Source organism: Pongo pygmaeus, chromosome 2 (assembly GCF_028885625.2).
Source record: "Pongo pygmaeus isolate AG05252 chromosome 2, NHGRI_mPonPyg2-v2.0_pri, whole genome shotgun sequence".
Taxonomy (NCBI): Eukaryota; Metazoa; Chordata; class Mammalia; order Primates; family Hominidae; genus Pongo; species Pongo pygmaeus.
The window spans coordinates 183,051,963-183,075,242 of record NC_085930.1 but is presented as its reverse complement, the minus strand read 5'-3'; the positions used below and the strand labels follow the sequence as shown (position 1 = coordinate 183,075,242).

Below are 23,280 nucleotides of genomic sequence, written 5' to 3'. Positions count from 1 at the left end.
CATGGCATTAGAATAGAAGCCAAAGTAGTTAACTGTTTCTAATAAAGAGCTTCAAGCTTCTTTTTTATCAATAATCCTTACCAAAAATCTTTCATCTCCTCCATTCTGAGAAGACAAATCTGCAGTTCTTGAAGTGTGTAAGATTAATATAAATAACCAGCTTGAAAAAATGTACCCAAAACTCACTTGGGATGAAATTTTAAATAATTTTATGAAAGTATAATAGTTTTATGAAACATAATATTTAATGTTTTTATTTCCTAGGAAAAACAGAATGTGAACAAACATGTTCAGATGCATGATGAGAAATGGCTTTTTAAAAATTTGAGCTATATTTCTTAGCAAAGTTAACATTACATGTAATTCTCTTCAAATTTTTGTAGTATACATGCAGCTACCAGCATACTGTCTAAACTATATTTGTGTCTTTTTCTTCCACAGTGCTTGGCAAATAACTTTTATTAGCCTGATTCTATTTAAAGTTCAAGAAACATTTATTAATAAAAATTGATCAAACATATAAAAACATAAATATTTAGTTCTTTATACAAATTTTAAAATTCCAAGTCATAAAAAATATAGATTTATATATTATTCGTTAATATGTGCAGTTGTATTAGCCTGGATCAATGAGGCTGTTTCCTTAAAACATTATTTAGAAACTGATTAAAGTAGCAAATAACCAAGAAACACCACCATCACCAAAAGACATTAGTTAAAGCTTAGGAATTATGTAGCACCACCCTGGGTTGCTAAGGCCCTGAATTGGGCTCTGCTGTAGCTGTTGGTATAATGTATTCAGAATGGCACAAAGAAAAACCTTCTGCTTAGAAAATGAGTGGCAAGTTAGAATAAGCATGCCCTAAGGGTCTGTTTCAGTCAGCCAGTGATTCAGATAGCTCCAACTACTACAATTAGCAATGATCAACACCACTTAATTCTTCATGATGTCAATTTCTGATAACTGTATTTTCAAAGGTTTTATACATAGAAGAAGGGACATCCTGATGAGAATACATACTAGTTGCTAGGAGGGTTCAGCTCATTTCAAGTTTTAACACTCATTAGCTGTACGACTTGGGAGAAGTCAAAGAACTCATACACACGTTACCTGCTTCCTTCAATGAGGGTAATATAATCTTGTTGGAAAAATACCTTGATAATCTCTTAACTGAAATAAAAAGTTAAATTAATAAATTTAATTACATTTGAGTTGCTGAGAAATAATATTTTCCTAGGGTAAAATAAATGAGATTTGATCACAATCAAAACAGTGTAAATGAAGCCTTAAGAGAAAGGAAAGAAAACCATTTTTTTAATGTCTAAATGCATTCCTTGTATGAACTGAACTTGAACACAGAAAAAATAAATTACTACAACTGAAACAATAGATTACTAAAGTCAATTGAATTATTTTCTACTATATATAATATATAGTAGAAATATATGATATATAATATATTAAATGTATAATATATACCATATATTATATATACTACATATAATATATACCATATATTATACATGTATATAGTATACTATATATAATATATACTATATACTACATATAATATATAATATATTATATGTAATATATATTACATATATATATTAAGAACCAAATTTGAGTGAAATCTGTTGCTATGAACTTCATGTAAATTCCAAATTGCTTTGGAGGATTTTTGAGGTTTAACTCATTTAAATCCCCAAAACATAAAGGCATCTTAAAAAGTAAGTTGGATAAGTAAGTCAACAAAAGATCTTGAAATTGAAACACATATGCTGAATTCCAATTCGTTGTTTATATTGTGTTCCTTGAATTTATGATTCAAAATTTGAAACTATAAGCTTCTCATTTTAAACATATGTATACATTTGTCAGCCAGCTACAAGGTTCTAGAGCAGTGATTTTCAAACATTTCTCTCTTTCTCTCTCTCTCTCTCTCTCTCTCTCTACCTAAACAAGCTAAGAACTGAAAAGTTCTGATTGACAGAGGTTGAAAGACCTGGAGCACTTAAGTCTTCTATTATTCAGCAATCTTTTCTCCTTTAGCAGGTGGCTCCAATGTTTAAAACCTAGAGGTTGAACCAGGGGTTGTGAACCTTAAATAGAGTGTGATGAGCTACTGACTCTTAAACTTTGAGCTTCAGAGGAAGTTAACAGCAAATCTGATGGCTCATATGCATTCTCACATGCTTGAAGGTGGCTGAAGATGAAAATAGCCAAACTAGCAGGTTGGTAGGTGTTATGGTAGCATCTGTCCCGTCAACCAAAAACAATCTGCACCTGTGACATTTGAGTAAACTTTGTGCCAGACTGTGTCTTCTATTTTTCTTATATGATGTGATACAAGATATGGCCCAAATCTGAAGAAAACAAATTATATTATCATAGTTTTCATTATTTTATGAGCACAGTCAATGGCAATATAACATTTACATTTGCACTTTCTAACACACCTGCTTTAGGAGTCAATGAATCATCCAATCCAAAGGGCCATTTATTTGGTACTTCAGATGCAGTAATCTAGACTAGTAGTAGGCTAGAACACTTGATAACCATAAGAGATAATCCAAGCCTTTTTTATTTCTATCTCAAATAAGTGGCCTCAGAGTATCTGTATTTAGTCTGCCCTTTCAGCCTGAAGATCAACATTAGAATTTTCGGTTTCACAAGATAATAGGTTTGCTCCTTTTTTCTCAATGTCTCTCTCAACCCTGCTCTGGGCAGTTTGCAATCTAAAGTCCTATGACTAAAATATTAAAAAAAAAAAAATAGCATCCCAGCATTCTCCTTTGATTAAATTAAGTACAAAGCTCTTCAGTATCCATGTTAATATTTTAAATATTGATTACATATATTTTAAGATTTATAAAACTTTCAGAAAAATGTCTATTATCTATTAAGAAAGAAAAATGAGTCTTCTCTATAGCAAAACTGTGCATATTTAATAGCTATATATGTACTAGAACATTTTTTCTGTTTGCATGTTTTTCATTTTTAGTTCAATAGAAGATAAAATCATGAGTAAAATGTACAAACAATTAGCCATTTAATATAATATAGAAATCCTTAAATATTTTATTCATATTTTAGGAATTCTTTTAAACTGTTCTAGCTAAGATACCATGAGTTATAGACAGAGCGTGACCTAGTTAGGCATGTGGATTTTGGAATTGGCCAGGCTTATTTCAAATTCTTAATTCTACCATTAGCTGGAATGGAGTCCTAGGAGTCCTGTTTCCTCTTCTGTGAAATGTGGCTAATGGAACCTTCCTAATAAAGTGAGTGTGGCTTAGACAATTTAATGAAATTGTATAAATTATCTCACATGGATTCTGTCACATGGTAAAAACCCAAGAAATTTTTTTTCTGCTCTATCCCCTTTGAAATATGCTTGTAAAATAAAATATGAACAACATTAAACTTGAATCTTTTCTTTAATATGTCCTTTATGTCCTCAAGGGTATAAACAGCTTTTTCCTTCATATTCTCTGTAGCAGATAGAAAATGACCTCCCAAAGATGTCTTAGTCTTAATCTCTAGAATCTTGAATATGTTACCTTACAAGTATATTTGTCAGGAGATTTTGCAGATGTGATTAAGTTAAGGATCTTGAGATACAGAGATTATCCTGGATTATCCAAGTGGACCCAATATAATCACAGGAGTCCTTGCAAGAAAAGGAGAGAGGTAAGAGAGTGAGAATCAGGATAAAAGATGTGGTGACTGAAGCAAAATCAGAGAGGGAAAATGAAATTTGAACATGCTGGACTGCTAGTTTATTTAAAACCAGCAGAGGAAATAGCCAAGGAATGCTGTTAGCCCCTAGAAGATAGAAAAGACAAGAAAATAGATTCTCTACTAGAGCCGCCAAATGTAATACAATCCTGTAGACACACTGATTTTAGGACGATAAAATAATAAATTTATGTTGTTTTATAATACTAAATATGTGGTAATTTGTTACAGCAGGAATAGGAAACTGATACACTCAATAAAGGCAATAAATGGACTAGAAGATGTTACCATTCTATGCAATATATATATATATACACACACACACACATATATACATACACACACATACACATATATATATGTATATATTTCTTTTTTTCTTTTTTAGATGGAGTCTCACTGTCATCCAGGCTGGAGTGCAATGGTGTGGTTTCAGCTCACTGCAACCTCCACCTCCCAGGTTCAAGCGATTCTCCTGCCTCAGCCTCCCGAGTAGCTGGGACTACAGGCACACGCCGCCACATGGCGCTAATTTTTGTATTTTTAGTAGACAGGATTTCACTATGTTGGTCAGGTTGGTCTCGAACTCCTGACCTCGTGATCTGCCTGCCTCGGCCTCCCAAAGTGCTGGGATTACAGGTATGAGCCACCACGCCCAGCCCATTCTACGTATTTTAAATTCTGGTGTTTGATACCTTTTGTAGATGTGTAGCAAGCTACAGAGGACTGTAATGATACTTAATAATAGTGAGGTCATTTCGTGTTGCAACACTTAATGAAGCATTAAGTAAGCACAGTTAAGATTTCACATAAATACGTTTAAAGAATTACAAATTTCAAACTTTGGAAGATATTAATAAGTAACGAATGCATTACTTCTATTAATAAATAATAAGAACAAGTACTATAATTGACTGAATGCTTAATATGTGCCAATATGATAACCATCTTACATACATTATCTCATTTAATTCATAAAACAGCCTTAGAGGTAAGTGTTCTTACTGCAGTTTTACAGACGAGGGACTGAATTTAAAAGTTTAACTTACAAATGGACAAACTGAAAAGAAGTGAAATGGTTTGAACCATAGCCTGTTGATTTAAAATCAAGCCATTCATCAACAATAAATCCAGATAAAGGCCAACACACACACACACACACATACACACACACACACACACACACACACATACACACACACACAATGTTGCTTTGTAAGAATTTCAGAGTGCCCTTCCTAAGTTCAGCTGACAATATTTCATCGTGTCATGGATATGAGACTTCTCAATCAGGTGGAGGCAGTTAGACACTGTGTCTGCTGATGGCCAATTTCTCCAGAATTTCTGCCTTACTTTTGGCTTAGACATCTTCCTGACTAGGGAGTAATTGATATAACTATCACTGGGGGACTAAGGACTAGCTATTTTAGGTCAGGGCTTAGAAAAATATAGAGGCAAAGAAGGATATATTTACTTTTCTCTTGTTTTAGTAAAATCTACTTTTGGATTCAATCGAAGTTCTGGTTTTGCTATTTTCTTAAGAAAAGTATCAGTATCTGTATTAAAAATGTAGGCAAAATTAAACTAATATGTAATGAATATTGATTATGTTCCTGGTGTTATGCCAATCACTATCGAATATTTTATACATATTCATGCTCTCATTTTTACAAAAGAAGTAACTAAGGCTTACAAGGTTTGTCTAAAATTATAGTCAATTTAGTTTCATATGTGACTGATTCCAATACCCATGATAAAGTAACAATCCTGAGAAAGTATAGAGTAATCCAAGAGATTATTGTCTCTTTGTAATCTTCCTTTATTATAAAATCCATGAAATCCCTTCTCATACAGTGAAGCAAAATCAGATTCTGCAAATTAGGTATTTAATCTAAATTTGTCACTAATTTCCATTATATAGTTTATCAACTTGACTTTGGAATGCACTGATCCAGGTTTTCTTTCCAGAAGTAGTCTTTAAGCAATGTGTGCCTTCTTCCCTTTCTATGTTGTTCTCACTTGATTGAGTAGTAAGCTGGAAACTAGCTTAATTCAGCAATTGTAGTCTGAAGTTGGAAAACAAAACAAAACACCCACATTTACACAAAACAAGTCTGCTTTTCTACTTTCTGCTTCCTTGGACAGTTTGGACAGTTTGGTCCAATCACAGGAAACCATCCAGAAAATTTCAATTTGTTCTTACTTTTTAAAATTTTACTAATGAAGGCATTTTAGATTTGCTCTCAGTATTCAGCAAGACTCAAGGAATCCTTAATTTCAGAATATTAGGGTATCTTTATGGATAAACTAGAACACGCATCCTATATTCCAGTCTGGTCAAATTCAAGCACTTTTATAAAACGGTGGCCTCATCTGAAATTTTCATGTTGTTTGTATTAGCCTCACTGGAATATGTATCTCTTTAGGTATTATAATAAATAAAAATAGCATTAAAAGAGTCATTCTACTGAAATTGCTATCTGGAAGGGCACCAGATAATTATCATTATGACAACATTTACAAAGAACTTTTACATGTATCTAAATTATTTGATATAAAATATTATAATTAGGCTATATTGCAATAATGTGCCTCTCCTATTTCCTTAAGCTAGAGCTTATATTCTTGTTTTCAGTCCTTCCACTTACGGTGATCAATAAATGAATGAGTGAATGAATGAGCAAAATATTTGTAGTATGCCACAGATAATGTCTTACCAATTGTGTTTTGAGCTCTGTATTCCATTAGAGGTCACTCATTAAACTCAGCAATAATAGGGTAGCTGAAAGGCAACTGATCTTAAACCCCTCATTATTTGATGATCATAGTAAGATATCATAATCATACTAACTTTTACCATGTGCTACATGCTAACACTGTGCTAGTTTATATAACATGCTTATCTAATCGCATTCTCACAAGAAACCTAAGATATAGGGGATCAGTGCCTATATTTCACAAATGTAAAAACTGAGGCTCAGAGCTGTAAAACATGCTCATGCTAACCCATTGCAGTAAAAGGCAAGGCCTGCTTGGAGCTCCACATTAAAGTCCATGATCTAAACCCTGCTACTTTTCTCACACAATCCTGATTCAGCCTAAAATGCTACTATAATGTAAAAAAATAAAAATTAGAAAATAATAAGAAAGACTAGTATAGGCTTTGCATATGAGCATTAATATGAAAAAAAGCTACATGGTCCTTGAAAATAAAAGAAGACAAAAATATAAGTACCATGATTTTCTGGAAAAAAAAAAAAGGCTATTCAATGTCTGAATAAGGGACTAGCCCATGACAAGAACGGTTACAGAATGTGAGCCTCTAAAACTGTGGGTTCCCATGACTATTTCTAGCAAACTTACTTTAACTCACAACAGTATCCATATAGATTACAGATAAAATCGGCCTTCTTCACGATATTATTTTGAATAGATTGTATCAGCAATAGTGAGAATGATTCTAGAAGTTACCTAGTTAGTTATAAGGCAAAGAATCCTTGATAAGGGATATGTTTTCCTTCTTGAATGCTCTTGGAAAATGTTGAAAAGCTTAATTGGATATTATTCAAGAGCAATACATTTTCTGCCTGCAGATATAGACTTCAGTCTACTGATCTGTCAAGAGTAAACAATGTTTTTAATGTAAATTTGTTTTGCCCTGACATCCTTGTAGACAGCTCCATTTGAAAATGAATTAATTAATTATGTTTTTCATATGCAAAGGGGCTGGTTACTCATGAGATGTAGGTCATAAAATCTGAGTTTTTTCCAACAGGAAATCGATTTTCATCGATTTGTTCGTGTGTTCTTACAAAATACCCCTTGAGACCAGAAGAATGCATTTAAAAACTGGCAGGCTGAGGTTAGAAGTACAATGCATAATCATGACATAGAGTCAGCGTAGCTGGCCCCAAGATATCCATGCCTGTGATCTCGGTCCTGTTAATATGTTGCTCAAATCAGCTAATCTTAAGAGCCCAAGTCTAACTGAAGGTGTAAATGATTAAAAAGAAAACAATGTCATAATTAATGCTATTTATAATTACAGCAATTATTTTAAAAACCACAAGGATTATTCACCGTTGAAAATAAAATCTTCTGCTCCATTCAAGTATAGGCACATCTTCTAAGGAACACCACCACACAAAGTATGGCACTCTTTTAACTTAAAACAAATAAAACAAAAATCTTGTAACAGTTATTGATTTAGGAATCAGTGATGTTTAGAGCTGACCTAGCGTTAGTGTGAAGAGCCTATATCAGGAAACTCAAATCGTTACTCCGCTCAACCTGGTGATTTTGCCTTTATTGATTCATGTTTGTTTTAGTCTCTTCCTGTTTCAGTGTCCCTGTGCCTCGGGGCTTTCACTTTTACATAGTAACCCCATCCCCTGCCACCACACACATACTCTACAAATTCTCTACCTTGTACTTGGTCCCAGAGCTTGACGATGTAAGTCTTCATCAAATAGTGTGTGTGTGTGTGTGTGTGTGTGTGTGTATGTATATATGTATGTGTATATACATACATATATATATGTGTGTGTGTGTTTCTATTTTCTCCTTTTCCTTTTTGCCATTCAAGTAGCCTCCATGCTTCACATGCTTCATTTTCTCCGGGGAAGTATAAGGCTGACCACAAACCAGGCACAGCCTGTAAGTCTTGCTGGCTTTTGTTTCACAAAAGCCTACACCCTTTGAAGAAGAGGCAAAGTGAATGTGAGAGGTTGTAGTGGGGCAGAGGCTTCCTTCAGATTCAATAATGATTTCTTTAAGGATGTGGGGGAGGGGAGACTTCTGTCACTAAAACAACAATGGGAACTCAGCCACATGCTAGAGAGTGGTGACACCTCAAAGAGAGATGGCTGTCGGAGTACCTAGTGAGGCAGAACCACAGCCCAAAGATATCAACCGTGTATTGTAAGGAAGCACAGAGCAACCAAATTTCAATTTCATGAGATCACTTTGACTTGCTAATGAAGATGCCAGTTGCGACCACACTAGACTGGAGTTTAGATGTCATTTCCTTGTTTTGAGTACACCATACAAGTTTCCTGCAGTGCAGCGTGATTTTGACTTAGGTAGGGAACCCTAATAATGACTAACAGAATTTCCATGAAGACCAACAAGATGGATTTTCAGTCTATATTTTCTATCTTTTTTAGTATATGTTTTTCTGCTTTAAAACAGCAATACTCTTTAACGAGACTGGTAAATTAAGAACACCTCATAGTTAGGAGGAGTGCAGTTGAGATAAGAAGAGTGTAATGAAGAATCAAGCACTTTTCTTTGGCTGTTCCTGAGTGCATCTGCTCGACATACTTTTTGCATGGAGTGAAATGTGGCCTGTCCTTGCCAGAGCAGATAATAGTACCTGGACACTAGCCAGTTTAGCTGGGATGTTGAAAGAGGAAAGCATGTCAGCATTCACTGAGAGACCTACCCAGCTGCCCCTGTCGATGCCTTCTTATCTGCCTTCTTCACTCCTTCCTGGGCTGTCAGCACTTAACCTGGCCCTCAGTGAACTGCTCAACTGCCACTTAAAAAGACTCAGCTAAAAAGTCCTGTGTCTCTTAGTTCCTGTGGCCATTAGTTCCAGGTTATAATGAACTTCTAATCCTATGGAAAAGCTGCTATTCCCGCATGCCAGGGTATCAAACATCTAAATCTCAAATTTGAACACAAATGCATTCCAAAGGCGAACCACACCTTTTAATCAATCTTGCAAACTGCTCTCATTCTCGCACTTTTCTTCCACTTACTCTTTCTTTGGTATGTAATTTAGAATTCTTTAACACATGGATTCTTTCTTATAAATGTTTTTCTGTTTTTTCCTTGAGGCAGTACTGGTCAGGGAATATCAAGAACATGCACAAAAGTGTTTGCAGAGCCAAATTTAGTTAACTTTGCCTCTGCCTCCCATGGACTTGGGGTGAATGGGTATTCTTAAGTGGAAGAGAAAGAGGGATTTTAAATGCATTCTGGTTGCTGTTGTTGGTGGTGTGAGCCATTGAAGGTGTTCCTCTCACCACTCCAACCTCTATACTGTTTTCTTTCCTTATATTTTTAATGGAAAGGACAGTGAAGTACCTTAAAGGAGGGATCAATATTAACACAGTAATCACTTGTAATCATACTTTCTATAGTATTTTCGTCTAGCCAGTTACAATCTTCAGACATGTGTATTTTATACAGTGATAGAATATTATAAAGTCCATAATTTTACTTGTGCTCTTTGTAATAGTATTATTTTTATTACATCATAAAATTTCCCCCATAGTCACATTTTTTAATCAAAATTTTAAATGATTAGATCATGCTTAATTCTGTTGATACACCTCATTTATAAAGTTTACTAACTCATTTTTCTAAGTTTTCTCATTTTTCTAATTCTAGGAATGCGGATTGCTTTTCCAGTGTTTTTAGAGATGATACTGCACTGAGAAATGCCACATACTGAGAGCTCTGGTAGATACATGGGGCATATACCAGACACTTAGCACATATGATTTATAAGGCTCCTGAACACCGTTCAGGGTGGATACTCTGAAGTCTGTTTTACAAATGAGAAAACTCAAAGCTCATAGAGGAAAAATACTTCCCCAAGGGCAGTCAGTGAGCGAGTGGCAGAACCAGGATTTGAAATTCCTATCTGACTCCAAATCTCATTCTTGCTCCTCTGTGTCATAGAACTATTTCTTTAGTGAGGTTTCCCCAAGATAAAATCCCGACAGTGGAACTGTTGAATCAAAGAGTGTGGCGATCTCTCCATGGCCCTTGTTACTTGCTCATCAATGAAAATAACAGTGAAAAGGAGACAAGAAGAATAAAGTGAATACTTACTGTCTACCTTTCTTATAGGTGGGAATTGAACAATGAGAACACATGGACACAGGAAGGGGAACATCACACTCTGGGGACTGTTGTGGGGTGGGGGGAGCGGGGAGGGATAGCATTAGGAGATATACCTTATGCTAAATGGCGAGTTAATGGGTGCAGCACACCAACATGGCACATGTATACATATGTAACTAACCTGCACATTGTGCACATGGACCCTAAAACTTAAAGTATAATAATAATAATAATAATAATAATAATAATAAAAAAGATCTTCATGCTCTCTTTGGATCAGAGGGGAACACTGTCAGGCTCCATGTTTTGCATTTGAAAAAATTATATGCAGGAGAATTTAGTTACTGGCTTAGATTTCATACAACCAGACTTCTTGTGATCTTATGAAATATACTAGAAAAAGTTCTGTAAAAAATTTAGCACATTGTAAATAAAACATTATTATTATCCTGAAAGATTTAAATTCTTGTTGTTTGCAACTCTATCGGCATAGATAGAATTCTTAGTAAACAGAGGGACACATATTTAATCTATGAATAAATAAGGGGTCTTTGTGTAACAAAAATTAGAGGGATCTCTTTAGCCAGCATAAAAATAAACTTCGAGGAAACAAAGGGATGCTTTCATGGTTTGAGATACACTATTATTATTATGCCTTTTCAACAAGTATCAATGCTCTCTCTTCCTTTTCACTGCAAACAGTGGAACCTTTGCTGAACTGACAGTCAGTTAGAGCGAGTCAACAGAAACTGCCTTGGGTCACATGGCACCAAGAACTGTTGTTGCCATCGCAACTGCACTATGATAAATTAGCCTGTCTCCACTAAGCATTGGGTTTGCCTACATGCCCCAGAAGGTGTCGTTTTGATATTCTCCTTGACAGTTTTGAGCTAATCTCTGATTCAACCTTTCATCAGGCTTGCTAACATTTACATATATTGAAGGAGAGAAAAAGGAAATTAATATTTTTGACTCATTAGACATGTGTGTCAGTGTTTCTGGATGATTACAATATTTAAGGAGTATTTTTGCATTCTCATAAAGTTTGATCATTGTTTTAGAAACCATTCTATACAAGGTTAAAGTAGATTTATTTCACCTCTTAGATACTTACATATTACTGTCACTTAATAATTGAGATAAACTACTAAATTTAGCAAAGCTAGAGAAAAGAATATTAGCTATAAAAAGCACTGGAGCTTGCAACAGCTTAAACAATTATTTTTCAAAAATTAGTACATTTTTATTGTTTGGGGGATTGCTTTCTTAACAAATTCTCTTCGGATATTATAACAGCTTGTTTTCTTTCTGGAGGTACAGTGAGTTTAGGAGATTTTTCACAAATTTAGTCTTTTATACTTACATTTAGTAATATTCATAAATATTGGTGTGTGAAATGCAATAAAACATTGTGATTTCAGGCAAGGTACATGAAAATGTAATGAATAATTAATAATTAGCAGCTATTTAAAGTGTCTTCAGTTCCCAAAGCATTTCAAATAATTTGTTTTACTTTTTACTTTCCAACACCCTCTGATATAGTTATCATACCCATTTTATGGATGACGAAGAACACTTGGAGAAGATAAGAAAATGGCCACAGTTCCAATGAGATTAAAACAGCTCAATCTTAAAATCAAGTCTCTCACCCCAAATGGACATTTTTAGCTATATTATTACCAAAATAATTTTGTTTCTCTTTTCCTCAAGGAAGCATACATTTGCTGTGAGCATTATATGTTACTTATTAAAATTTAGTGATTTTAGAATCTTAAGAAGTTTAGTAGAATATAGTTGAAAAGTCTGCATACCTTGTATAGATCTAAATAAAAGGATACTAGAAAATACAAGCTATATAAAGGGATTACTTAATTATTCCTATTTTATCCTATGTGAAATTAGAAAAGAAGAAAGAGAGAATCACCGTAAAGCAAAATAAAATGGTAGCAAAAGTTCACATTTCAGGCTTAGAATGATCATATGTATTACTGGAATGGGCAATGAACACTGATATCCAGTCTGTTGTAGGAAAAGTTTCATTTTTTTCCTGTCCTTGTCCTTCAAGGTTTAGCTCATTTCCCAAGCTATTTAACAGATACTACAGAAATAAACAACACAAGCAGCAGCATCAAAAGGCTTGTTATAATTGCAGAATCTGAAGCCCCATCCCAGTTCTGATGAACCAGAATCTGCATTTTCAGCAGGATCCCAGGTGATTTGTGTGCACATTAGTATTGAGGAGCACTGCATCCTCTGAAACTTCTACCAACGATCAGGAAGGAGAAGAAAGAAACTGAGCATGAAAAACCCAGTAATGTCAAGTGCCTGGAATAAAGTCTGAGGAGAGTTTAGGGTTTAATATTAGAGACTCTTGGGTTAGCAAATCTCTCCCCCATTGACCTAATATGTCTTCACTATAAGAAATGTTGTGGAGGTTGGGTGTGGTGGCTCATGCCTGTAATGCCAGCACTTTGGGAGGCCAAGTAGGGCGGAACATCTAAGGTCAGGAGTTGGAGACCAGCCCGACCAACGTGGAGAAACCCCATCTCTACTGAAAATACAAAATTAGCTGGGCGTGGTGGCACATGCCCGTAATCCCAGCTACTTGGGAGGCTGAGGCAGGAGAATTACTTGAACCTGGGAGGCGGAGGTTGCGGTAGCTGAGATCGTGCCATTGCACTCCAGCCTGGGCAACAAGAGTGAGACTCCATCTCAAAAAATAAATAAATGAATGAATGAATAAATAAATAAATGCTGTGGGGAGGGTGGTTGCATAGAAGCTTCCCTTCAGAAGTCCATACTTAAATGTAACCACTGAAAGGTGAGAAAATAATATAATCTACCAGCAACCATTAGCTTCTCCAGGCAAACTGATTGCTCAATAGTGGAAACTGAAAAAGTGAGTCTTCATTTCAAATTGTAAGGTCTAGGACACCAGGAACTGTGACTGTGCCTGGCACAGGATACACACAAATCCCTATTTGAATTAAACTTTTTTCAGGGAAAGGCCCAAAGGATGAGATGCTTCTGTTTGGGAAAGTCCTATGATAAAGGATGATCTGTAGTGTAGGTCCCTGGGGAAAATTTATCATCAAAAAGATGGCTAAGCCCAGGGTTAAATTGAAGTTCAAGTTGCTTTTCTCTTCTAGGTGCCAAATGCCATTGTCTGGGCTTTTTTTTATACCTTAACTGAACCTCCCCTGAAACCAAATCTGACTTTCCTTGCATCGTTCTGCAAGGACTTCCTGACTTAGTGACTAGCTAATAGAATACAATTCATATGCTAGTTATTTCCTTAAAATGAATAACGTTAATCTTGGGAGACAATGTTCTAATACAAATGTTTGCCAGTAATGGAAAAATGATCCATTTTTCCACCTCACTGGTAGAGAGGGACACTTTGTGATAGTGAAAGACTAATGATTCTTAAGACACTGGGTTTAAGCTACTTGAGTCTGGCCAGTTGATGTTATTACATTTCAATCTTTAGATAAATTAATAAAGCTAAAAACATCTTTAGCCTGCCAATAGTCCCCATCAAAAACGTTTTTATGGACATCAAAATTATGTTAACAGAATTCAAAATGAAAGAAAAATAGCTTACACAATGCCATCATCTCACCAAGCCAAATTATTTTCATTTTTCTCTATTTCCTTCTAGTTGTTTACCAGCAGTGTCTATTTTTTAATGCAATTTCCACAATTACATCAATATTAATTGCCCCTGAGTTTGCCAGCCCCACTAGAGTTATAGATATTGCTACACGTAGGCTGTACCATGCCTGATTTCATAGTCAGCTCTGCACTAGAGAGACTTTAAAACCAGCATAGGTAGGTGCTGTTATATTAGTGAGTGTAGGGTGATGGGGATAGAAATTACTATATTGCACATTCAAGATTTTGGCTGCTTAAAATTTTAAATATAATAAACAACTCTGAGCTTTTCTCATGCAGCTTTTTCCTAATTTCCAGTTTTATAAAGCTATCTTACCACAAGTGAGATTGTGAGGTTTCAAAATGCAAACGTTTTTGTGTGGCTATTTAAAGATATTACAAAAATTGCTTTCAAAAAGCATACTTTGTTTTACTCCATCACTAAGAATTTGAGGTAGAGGTGGAAGGTTGGTATTGGTAAGTTGCAAAAACTCCCCAGGTGGTTCTAATGCACCATTCTGGGCTAAGAACCACTAGATAGGTGTGATGTTTTTACTGCAATCAAACTTGCCTAGGTATTACCATTTAAATATTTTTTTTTCCAATTTACTTGGTATAAATGATCCCTTATTTGTGCCTTATTTTTAGTTTTAACTAACATGCAGTAATCAATATTTTTATAAAAGTTGTCCTGTTTTCTCTTTTAGCTCTATAGTAGATTGAAAGGTAAAAGAGATAAAGCAATCTGCTGGGCGTGGTGGCTCACGCCTGTAATCCCAGCACTTTGGGAGGCCGAAGCGGGTGGATCACCTGAGGTCAGGAGTTCGAGACCAGCCTGGCCAACATGGTGAAACCCCATCTCTACTAAAAATACAAAAATTAGCCAGGCGCGGTGGCGCATGCCTATAATCCCAGCTACTCAGGAGGCTGAGGCAGGAGAATCGCTTGAACCTGGGAGGCAGAGGTTTCAGTGAGCTGAGATCATGTCACTCTACTACAGACTGGGTGACAGAGCAAGCCTCCATCTCAAAAAAAAAAAAAAAAAAAAAAAAAAAAAGGAGAGTGAGAGAGAGATAAAGCAATCTAAGATACACCTTCTCCTGGATCCTCATTTCTTTCATAGTCCCTAGCAACTCTCTACATGTGATAAGAAGAGAGAAGAGGACTCAGCTCTAATACAGAAATGTAGGGAAATAGGGAAGTAGAGTGCTTGTTCTTAACTGTGAAGAAATTCTCTGTAGATTCCTGGACTCTTGGAAATACCACAAATGAAGTATTCTCCACTAACTGGACATAGCTACAGGTAGGTATTTTAAGTGATGCCTCACGGTAAGAGGAAATCAACTTGACATAACATTTTGATATGAATAACAAGGAGTTGCTGAGGAAAATATCCTTACACTTAAATATTCTTTCCAAAAGAAATGTGAGAAATGCTGGTGGTGGCGTTTCTTTATAATGAAGCAAAGCTTTAGGCTTCCTGAGTTTTGACTCTTTCCTGCCTGTCGAGCTTGACCAGGAACAATAAGATGTGGATATTTCATGTCACCAATTATACTTCTTTAAGTTTTAATGACTACCAGGCCTGGGAGATTGGAAAGATCTTGAACTGTTTCTTGCAGGAAAATGCCCAAACCCATAGAAAAAGATAATTTACAATTTATTTAGTAAGTATTTGAGGCTTACAAAGATCTTTTCAAGCATTTATTAATTAAAGACAGCCTCAGTAATGTGGACTTCCTTTTCTTTCTTTCTTTCTTTCTTTTTTTTTTTTTTGTTTTTGTTTGTTTGTTTAAAGATGAGGTCTCACTATGTTAGCCATGCTGGAGTGCAGTAGCTAATCATAGGCACGATCATAGCACACTGCAGCCTGGAACTCAGGCTCAAGTGATCCTCCTGTGTCAGCCTCTTGAGTAGCTGGAATGACGCGTGCACCTTCTATGCCTGGCTAACATTTTTAATATTTAATTTAAAAAGGGAGACAGAAGAGAAAGAAATATAGTGTTATAGAAAAAGTAGATTTGAAATAGGCCAAAGAATCACCCACTGTTTTGCCTCCATCATGGGAAAGATGAAAAATGTAGTAATAATTTTATCGCAAATTTGTTTACAAAAATGTGACAGGTTGATTAGATAGATGGCAGCGCAGTGCTACTCTGGAATTTTTCAGGGCAGGGGTGATATTTCTTTTATACCCTTAGAGACTATCCCAAAGTAGGTACACAATAAAGGCCATAAGGCATTGAGTTTTATCAAGTATTAATATAAATCATCAATTAGTTTATCAGAATCTTACTAAGGTCCAAAGTAGAAGAGATCAGATTTCAGTAGAGTAAGATATACATACAGTAAGTGAGTGGGACAGGGAGGAGAATGGATGGAAAAAATGCTAATAAAAGAGAGCAATACGATCAAGTGCAAAGGGCACATAGGCTTAGGCACCAGATAAAGTTGGATTCAAATTCTGACTGTGGCACTAACTTAGCTGCGTGATGTTAAACACAATACTTAAACTCTCTACAGTTTCCTAATCTATAAAACAATCTACAGTAACTAGTGAATAAATACTGGTTCTCTTTCCCCTTGAAATTAAAGAGAATTTATTGGTGAAGTTGCCTTTGTTTCCTCAACTAGAAAACAATAGTATTAAAATCCATCGCCCTTGTGTCTGTTCTCGGTCCAAGAGTTCTTTAATTCTACATTCTGCTTACACAGTAGAGCTCAATTTCCTAGTATACTACAGGAATACATCCCCCGTGATTAAATTTCAGGGACTACCTACAAGCTGATGAAATAGATTTTTACTTCTGTTAGATAAGAGTTGTCAGAACCCCACAAATCCTACCATTCAGTGACAGACATTTTGCTTCAAGGAAAGGCCATGTCCTGAGACTTCTTTTGCAGTTATAGAGGCAAACCTGCTAGGGAAAGTGCTGCTGGATCCATGTCTTCTGTTATTTTTACCAAACATTTCTGTGCTTGCTTGAAATGCCCCAAGTGATGTATTTCTTATCACATCCATTGTCCCTGGCAGGTCTCTGAATATAACTCACAGCCAGATCCAACAGGCCAGTGTATGCTCAAGGGAGGACCACATGAGAGGTCTCTCTTCTCTCTTAAAGATTTAGGATGGCGCTAGACCAGGAAAAGGAAATGTCAGGAATGCATGCCATTATTCCCTTCCCTTGTCTGTGGAATACATGATGGACCAGAGCTCTTTCTCAGTGAACCAGCATGAAGCCTTGAAATCTTTCTTAACGTATTGCTTTAAGTGGACAGTACAAATTGGGGTTGGAAGCTAATATGGACTCTGGCTCTCCTCACTCTAGAGTCTTTTTAACAATTCAGCTAAAGTTGCAAATTTAAACTGTGTAAAACAAGAATAAACAAATAACAAGAGTTTGCAGTGCCATTCATCTGTAAAAACTAACAGAAGTTGGAATCTGTGGGACTAGACCTCTCGCAGGTCCAAGGCCTCACCCTGCTATGGGGATAGTCCACATGGGAAAGAGAACTCAGGCAAACAGACAGGGAAATACTGAAATTGTTACCAATTCTTTGCATCAGGTGGGTAGCCAGAATTTTATTGTCAGGAGGAGCCACGGAGGTTTAAAACCCATGAAACTAGAAAAAGGAGCTTTTCCAAAATTTTGATAAGATTCTCACCTCAAGAAGAGGACAGAAGCAGCAATATCAGGCTCTTTATGGGCCTGGGAAGCCAGGGCAAGTTGGCCCTCTCCCTGGGAACACTGCAATATCACCAGTCTTGTATAATCAGTGTGTGCTATTGTAAGCTTTTCCTTTACCTACCTGAAAATAACTTGTTCTTGTTCTGTATCTGTTGGCATTTTCTGTTAAATCTTATCACCGTCACTTTGTTGATCAGCAAGCAGAATCATAAATGCAAACATATCTTTGTATGGTCAGAGCTGGTCTAAGGCATTCCCTCTTAGAAACAGAGGTGACCCAGAAAGGAAATATGAGTGTCTCTTCCCCTGAAATTCTGAAGACATTAGGATGGATATTTCTCTCAAGGTATTATTCCATATCCTCCTCCAGCTGCCATATCGAAATGGGAACATTCAATGGGCCTATTTATCACATATTTGTGCTTGTGTACTTGAAACTAAATGAAAAAAAAAACACACACACTTTATCTTCACATATAATCAAAAGTATACTCCATTTAGGAGAAAAAAAAGGAAGAAAAATTAAGCAAAATAGAAAGAGGTGAAAGTTAAGGAGAGAAGCCAGGACAAAGAGATTCTAACCCCTTGATCCTAGAGATATCTTCCTATGTTCTTTGTCTTTCCAGAGCTAGCACAATGCCTTAAATGTAACTAGCCCAAGAGTAATTTTTTGCTAAACTGAAATTGGAAAGGAGAAAGGGAGAGATAAAAGGAGAGATTAAAAAATGAGAAAGGGAGATATTTACATCATACCTCTTTTATTTCAAAAAGCCCATGCAATAATGAAACAAAAGGAACCCAAAAGAATTTATATGCAAACCAAAAGCCACTGATAGTTTGACTTTTCAAATAATAAAATAAATTGGCAGCTCACAGTTGTATAAGTTGAATCTATTACGAAGTTCTTAAAAGTTTAAATTGTACTGTAATATAAAAGTCCTTCAAAAAGTTCTTAGAAAAGTAAACCTCCACTTTAAAGGTAAACTTTGTAGCTGCTTGGAAATGGAAAAAAAAAGAAGAGCCTTCTGAGTCTGTGCTTGGGAAAAAAGACTACAAGTATTTTAAAGCCAACTTCTAGAGGGCACATCAGGATTTGAAAGGATGTAATAAAAGATCTCCTTACAGCTCCCTGAAATATATGACAGTATTTCAAGGAATTTGGCTGAGACTGACACCAACTCTCATTTGAGACTTTAAAATAGAAGACTAACTGTCCCAGCTTTCAGCAATCGCTTCATTGTTTCAGGAGGCCCTCCATCGCTCCTTGCCCGCAGGTATACCTTCCTACCCTCTCTTCTATATCCTGTACCTAGAGCACAGCTACCTTGATATGTAGGCCTGGCCTCACCAATAGCTTATTCTCACTGTTTAATCACTTCTTCCCAATCTGCAGCTTCCATCTGTCACCTCTAGTAACAAATAGGAAAATACAGTAGTATAGAGCATTACTTGTTAAACAATTGAGAGAAACATGTTTATGTTTTACATAAATATATTTCAGATAATCAAAGTACAAAGATTAAATTATCTTTACCATGCAAAAACTCTTCAACATAACACATATATGACTAAAGGTAAAAGGCTTGTCATCTGTCCACACCATTCTTGACCCTGAGTACTCCACTTCCATCACTCCCTTCATTCAGTCAGTAGCTGAGTCTGGTCTGTTCTCTCTCCTGATCATCCTCTCCTCCCCATACTAATCCCTTTTCCTTAGATCCAATCACCAGTCTTCCTCCTGGATTACTGCCGATCTCATCTAATAAGGCCATTACCCTCCAAAAAGCCCAACAATGCTCTCCCTTTTTCCCCAGTATAAATTCCTAACAGAACACTCAATGCCTTTTCTGACCTGTCCACTGTTTACTTCACAAGTCCCTTCCTCATGCTAAACTTTTCCAGAACTTTACAGTGCCATTCATCTGCATAGAATGCTGTGACACACCAAAGCTAAGTTGGGTGGTAAGCCCTCAAATTCCTATAGCATTTTTATTATAGCAGTAAACACATGGTACTTTTATTGTGTTTATCTGTTTCACCCCATGAGACCTCTTTAATACAAGTACTAAGCCTCGCTTTGATGCTGTTCCCAGCATCAAAACAGTGCCTGGCACACAGTAGTTCACAAAATGCATTTTTGTTAAATGAATGCTCCTGGTATGATCTCTAGACTTAATGCTGTGGGCTCACAGAATAGTTATAGTCTCATATAATTATAATCATGTTCTCTCTTGGCCCAGAAATAAACCAAAATTCACTATTCCATGCCTACTCTATGATTATCTCTAAGTAATAAAAAAGAATAAGGCTATAAAGTCTGTTGAAATAACCACAATCAAATATTAACATATAGTTGCCAGAGGCTTGCCAACTTAAAAACTGGGTTGAGTAGCCACAGGTTACTCAAAGTTCATGTGTAATGATAAATGTAACCTTAAATTATTCCATATTGTGGAGAGAAAGTCTACATAAGAATAACTATCATGAAATGTTGCTACATGAAATCAGGTTGACCTATAACTTTGGGATATTACATTTTTAAAATCCTTACATAAACTCTCTTAAAAATCATATTTTCTGTGTCAAACATAAGCTATTTCTATGTCAATTCTGAAATCCTCACCAGTTGAGGAAGTAAGACATGGGCCAGTCATGTGTTCATTCCTATGGAAAGGTCAAGACAACAGACAGAAGCAGTGACCTCTAAGTGAACTCACCTCCTTTTAATGGATCCTATTCAGGAGGAGTGGAAAAACTATGAGATTTGGAAAAAGTAAACAAAAAGTATTCAAGCTAAAAGAAGTTAGGAGTATGGGATATGGCAGAGTGCGGGAAACGAAATTTTCTTCAAGGTTTCTTGAAAAAGTCTGAGTACTGATTTGGATAATCAAATAACATTCTGTCAAGGGCTATCTGTGTAGGGAACCAAATTTTGGATGCCAAGCAAAGTACTAATAATAAAATCCACATCAGAAGATCCAATCATCAGTTTTAATACTAACTTGCCATTAAAATGGCTTAAATATAAAAGCTGTATTTTAGACAAGCAAAATGTATCTGAAGTCTCAATATATACTGTGTAATGTTGTGAGACAAATGGCTCTGACTCTGACACAACAACTGCAGTACGTCCTTTCAATTCAGCCCAGATTTCTTGAAGGGCAGTGCAGTGATTCTCAGAGCAAATCAATAAAATTCAACAGCATTTTAAGGCCTGTTCTCGAAAAAGAAATTAAGTCTTCTGTGTAAATTCAGATCATTTCCCAATAAAGTTTCCAAAATGAAATTATCAAATCAGGATGTCTTGAGTACCATAAAGAGAGATATTACTATTTCATACTTCATTTTTGCAAAATATAATCTTTATCATTTTGTATGCAATCTTAGAAATGAGGATCACACATACCGAAGTCTTCCATACAGAATATGCATATCCTGAATAAGCAAAATAAGAAATACTCTTTAGTGGCAGCTAACAAATGGAATAAACTCCAAAATGAGATTGTAAACAGATTTAAGTGTAATTTTATATTATCCAAATCTAATATGCCATAGAGAGAAATGCCAAGCCACTGTTTTTAAACACACACACACACAACCAAAAAAAAACTAGTTTTTCAAATATTCTATTTATATTTCTATTTTTTTAGTTACTGGCTTCAGAAACATGTCTATGTATTAATTGTACTCCTCATCATCTTCCTGCAGCTATAGGATTACACACACATGCACATATTAAGGAGTGCATATATATGTGAACTCCTAATGCATTCTTAATCTCAATTCCATGTCAAACACTAGTAAAGGGATTTTACTGGAAGGTGAGAAAAAATAAATCTATATTCTAGATTTTTATAGGCCAAATAACATTAAGTAAATATTATTTAAATTAGATGATCAAAAAAGTCTTAAGAGTATTCTTAGGTGCTTTTCTTGAACTCTATGATGTTTTCTTAAACAGCAGTTCCAAAAGACACGAGTTTCCAGTCAGAGGACCTGGCCTTAAACATGGCTACATTAGTTATTACTTTTGTGACCTTGAAAACGTCATTTCATAATTGCTAGTTTTCTTTCCTGCCATGTCAGTATAACACATGCTCCCCTACCAGAGGTTCTATCAGGGTAAAATGTTGAACAAATGATAATTAAGCCTTAATTGTTTTACTGTCATCCTAGGATTACTCTACTGGTGAAAATAAATTTTGCCCCATACCATTGTTAATAGGTTTCTCTCTGGATCTTTGTACTTTGCATGACCTTCTTCCCCTGAAACTCTGAAGAACTCAAAGTCGTTTGATTTTTGAACAGATAATCTTAAGTAAATCTTGCCTGTTAAAAATTGGAAGTTAAATTCCCTCTTTCTTTGCTCCCATACTTATGAAAAACTAAAAAGAACAGAGATGGAGATAGAGTTATTCAAAACCATATTTAGTAATACTGTATAAGAAAAATAATTAAAGGGATTCATGGAAAAAAATCCATGAGTTTTCAAAATCTATTTCTGTCTATGTTTGGCCAGTCTTCATCTGGAAATAATTACTTTCTTTTCTTCTGGTTAGTTACCTGAATTTGCACATCAGCAGGGCAATGATATTAGGGTATATTCACATGTCTACTGTAACAGATGCACCCAAAGCTATGGTCAGGCCCTGAGAAGGTCCAGTTAATTCCAATCATTGGAAGTTGTTGGTATTTAAAAAATGAAGTAGTAACCAAACAGAGTTTATAAAACTTGGGCACATTTTAAAGCATACATTTGACAAATTAATGTTGTTAGCATTCAAAAATAGAACACAATATAATTATAAGTTCTTTTTATTTTCTCTGTTTTGAGCATTATCTTTGCTACCCTCTTTTTAATAGCTCCAAAGTTTTGCCCTTTTATCCTCTCTGTTCTGGCGAGGAGAAGCAGAAGGTTCACCAGCTGCTCAACAGCCTTTGGCTGGAGATGATTGAAAGGAAAAAGGAAAATCTGAACACATTATCTCTTATGAGCTCAGTTGATTGCATATGCATCATTTATTTCTTTGTTTACATGTTTCATAATTAACATGTAGCTATTTAATATCCTTAAGAAAATTGTTGATCTCGAATTTGATTCAAGTTAAAGAAAAGGAATTAAAACATCCAAATTAAAAATAAGTGTCATTTAGTCCATGGGTAAGCAAACTTACACTGTAAAGTAGCAGATAGCAAATATTTCAGGCTTTGTAGGCCACATAATGTTTAATAACTACTCAACACAGCTTTTGTGGCCTGAAGGCAGCATAGATGACACGTAAAAGAATGGGTGAAACTGTGTTCCAATAAAACTTTATTAATGGAAAATTTGGATTTCCT

At 35.5% G+C, this 23,280-nt stretch overlaps 1 protein-coding gene and 1 long non-coding RNA gene across 5 annotated transcripts in view; one reads left to right on the top strand and one right to left on the bottom strand.

The window, feature by feature from the left end:
* The window catches only part of NLGN1 (neuroligin 1), an 889,933-nt gene that overhangs the window by 371,231 nt on the left and 495,422 nt on the right, over positions 1-23,280 (bottom strand). The gene's annotated exons all lie outside the window — the stretch shown is intronic.
* Positions 1,963-12,510, top strand: LOC129033646 (uncharacterized). Its single transcript, XR_008501637.1, has 4 exons — positions 1,963-2,235; positions 7,791-7,890; positions 10,139-10,210; positions 12,140-12,510. It is a non-coding gene; the product is annotated as an uncharacterized LOC129033646 (long non-coding RNA).